Raw genomic sequence first — 3745 nt, forward strand, 5'->3', positions numbered from 1 at the left:
AAGTTGGCTAACATGACATACGTGCACAGTGTCAGCCACATATTAAAGAAAGTGATCGGGAGAGCTGGCTTAAACCTAGTATATGACGTGCCCAATAAATTATCTACACTGTGCAAAAGGGTCAACAAAAGCACTTCAAAAACAAAACTGCTTCAAGATGAAGCACGGGAAAAAATTCCCATCCTGTAACACTGGAGTAGTCTATAATATTCATCTAGCTTGCGGCGCATCTCATGTTGGACAACCAGGTTGTTGCATCAACTTTCGATTAATGGAAGATGCCAGCAACTTCGACGCAATATAAGGTAGCAAGCTAGCCGGACACATGTCAAAATGCGGATGCATTCCACAATTCAGACGATGCAGTATTCTAAAAATATAATCGGCAGCTTATGTGCGAGGTATATGAAGCGCGTATCATAAATAAGAACCGATCAACATGCGTAAGTATGGTGTCACTGATATTGACGAAAAAAGAAACTGACCACCGGAATAAGTTACGACGACCGGAGCCTTCTTGCTTTTGTTTGTGCTTAGTCCATCTTTCGAGTATTTACTGCCTGCAAGCAATACAACTTATTCAGCTGCTGCTAGTCGGCGCTGTGCCTGTGTCTCCTTGTCTGGGTCTCGTTACCGCGCGCACTATTTTGTTAAGAAACGTACCAACTGACCCAGCTATTTTTCGTGGTGAACTTACGCAGAAAGGGATAAATTAAGCGTCCAGTACTGGTTTTTTCAGTAGTGCTGGCCACTCAAGTTCTGTGGTAAGCCCAATCTCATTACTAATAGAGCGTTAATAAAACTAGTTTTGCAATCGCTTGCTTTCTCATTTCATCAAGCTCAATAGGGATAGCAGTGCGAAGAAGCGCACCAAGAGTTTTTACTGTGTTATCTCTACATAGCTGAATTAATTTTCACGTGTAACGAGAGCGATAGGCAAATAGGGCATTGTCCTATGTCGTCGTTTCAGTTTTTACACTGGCTGAAGATATATGGCTTGAAGAATTTTATAAATATGTTCAAAGAGATTTCAGCGCAGATGCCAGAACTTAGTCAATAAGAGTATGCCTTGTATTATTGGGGGTTACAGACGTTAATTTCTTCACGGTTCTTTCATTAAAGCTGAACCTTTGATATTACGGTAGAAAGGGCGAATTAAAATAATTAGCCATTTCACAGGGCATTTAATCTCTATGGTGTAATATCTGCTCCTGTGAAACGAATGGCAGTCTACACTACGCGCAATGCAGCTCTTAACAACACCATGATTTCGTCACGAGCTGGAACTCGTATCATTCCAGAATGGTCGTTTAATGAATTTCTTGAACTAGAAATCTTGTGAAAGTAAGGTTTTGATTGTACACAGCTTTACCTAGACACTCGCAGAGTTCGGGACAAGAGAGAAACGAATGCTTGCAATTCGAGGCCTCGTTCGATGCAAGAATATCTGTAATTTGACAGCCTTAATAGTTCATAACTACTTACATTCTAGATAATGAGTTGCTCTATTTTAATTAGCGATGCACGGGCGGGAATAGCGGAATGAAATTGAGTGATGAGATTTACTATGCATCACGAAAATTGAAATTCGCGTGCTCGGTTCTTGCCTTCTCATCGTGCTGTCCCGATTGCGCACTAAATGTTCTCTAGATGAACTCTGGATGTTCTGGATGTTCTGGATGTTCTCTCGGTCAAGAAGCTTTTGAGAATATTGATGTTGCTATCCTGGAGTGTGTAAATTATTGATTGTGACTAAATGCAAGGTGTGACATTTCTAAAACGGCTGACAAGCCAAACGCCGAGGTTTCGAAGTACCTAAATAATTTGCGACAGGATGGTACATCATACGTAAATAAGTAAAAATCCCGCTTTATCATCTCATAAGAGATACCTTCGTGTTTGTTTTTTCCAAACGCCTATGCAAAACAACCCATTGTTCGGCTGTATTTACCTGTTGAGAAAACAAATAAAATATTTCGGCGGATGAGCTAAGAGAAGGGCCAATTAGCCATTTTTATTAGCTTTGCTGAGAACCTTCTTGACTTTTTTTCTGTCCTGTGGAGCCTGTTTTCTGCTGTGATTATTGTAATATTTTATTTTGTCTATTTTATTTCGTACACGGCATAATTATAGAGGGCAAGAGATGGTGTCTTTGTTTCCGGAGACCTTGTGTTGGCCTTGACGCTATTCATCTTCACCAGAATGTATTCGTTATGTATTGTTTTTTTTTTAGTGTAGTGCGTTGTCACAATGCGCCGTCAATCGTGGTATTAGTGTTTTTTTATCGCTTGCCACGACACATTGCAGTGACGTCATGTGGTACCTACGTGAAAGCTGAAGAATTACAGTGACGCTTTCGATTTTCAACGCCACAATACCAGAAACCTTATACATAACAGGTGGCCCAGTAAACAAGATTATAGAGCTCCAAGCAAGAACCGCGGGCACGGGCGGTGATGCGTGTGCAGAAGCTGTGGCCCATTCTGAAAAGCCAACCTCCCAAAATTTTGTCTTTAACGTAAGCGAACAACGCAGAAACGGTCTTTGTATTTGTATCTTTATAAGGCGCTCTCAACTGCCATGAATGTGATCGAATGTCGCAGTAGCTTGTCGAATACACGCCCTGCGTAGTGTCATTTGCTTTTCTTTGAAACGCGCGGGCAGGCATACAAGCACAAAAAAAAAAAAAATTCTCAGTGGTTTCCACCTTTCATGAACATGCGACTAGCAATGCCTCCATCGCATCGAGCGCAAACAGCGTACTCTCTCTCTCTCTTTCTCTCTCCACTCCCTGCGGATATGGCCGCACCGTTGCGTGCCTGGCTATTTCGTTCCTTCGAGGAGAAGGCGAATGCAGACCCGACAAGGCAGGTGCAAGTCGGCCGGAGCACGTTCCGTACGCAAACACAGGCAAGATGAAAGTCCCCGCATACGAAACCACTCGAGCCGTCCCTTCTGAAAGCCCCCAAAGTGAGCTGGTGGGGAACCGATCACGCAATCCGTGGATTTGGGGTGGAGGTAAGAGAGATGGCCGCCGAGTGTGCGTAAGCACCGGACTTGAGGCATACGCCCGCATGGGCACTTTCATTAAAGATGAAGGCTGTTGATACCACCGCCTTATCCCGTTCATTTTCGTGCGTTCTGTCCCCATGCGTGCCTATCCTGAGACGGTACAGCAGAGTAATGTTTTTCTTCCGACGAAACTCGGGTTGTGAGGCCAGAACGAGTCGGCAAGAGGCGGTTTACGTGAAGGCCACACCAAAATTGGTAGGTTTTGCAAAAGACTCAACATTTTTAAATGTAAGCTTCTGCACTTGCGGCACACCTTTTAAATGGTCTCTTGAGGAGAGAGACGTCAATAAATTATCCTATCACTGAATAGATAGATGGATGGATTATAAGAGCGTCCCCTTTGAAATGTGGTGGCCGTAGTTTACACTGTGTTTGGCTTTTTTCTTCTTTTATCTTGAATGTTGTTATTAATCCGCAAACTATTTCGTCACCCAGAGCTTGATAAAGTAAGCCTGTACCTACTGACGTTTCAAAGAAAGATTCTTTCCTGCTCTGCCTTTTCTAGTTTCGATATATTTCTACACTTTGCTTCGTTTCCAACTTGTAACTGCGGTGAGGACACCTAACTGGTGTTTTTTTCAATTGTTTACAGATAGTTATTTTAAACCCTGCGAGAGATTTGCTAGTGCGGTCTGTGCAGGTGAATTGTACAGCAAGGTAAGCATTATGTGGG

The sequence above is a fragment of the Amblyomma maculatum genome, chromosome 6, assembly GCF_055883805.1.
Source record: "Amblyomma maculatum isolate TAMU_Amacu chromosome 6, ASM5588380v1, whole genome shotgun sequence".
NCBI classification, from domain to species: domain Eukaryota; kingdom Metazoa; phylum Arthropoda; class Arachnida; order Ixodida; family Ixodidae; genus Amblyomma; species Amblyomma maculatum.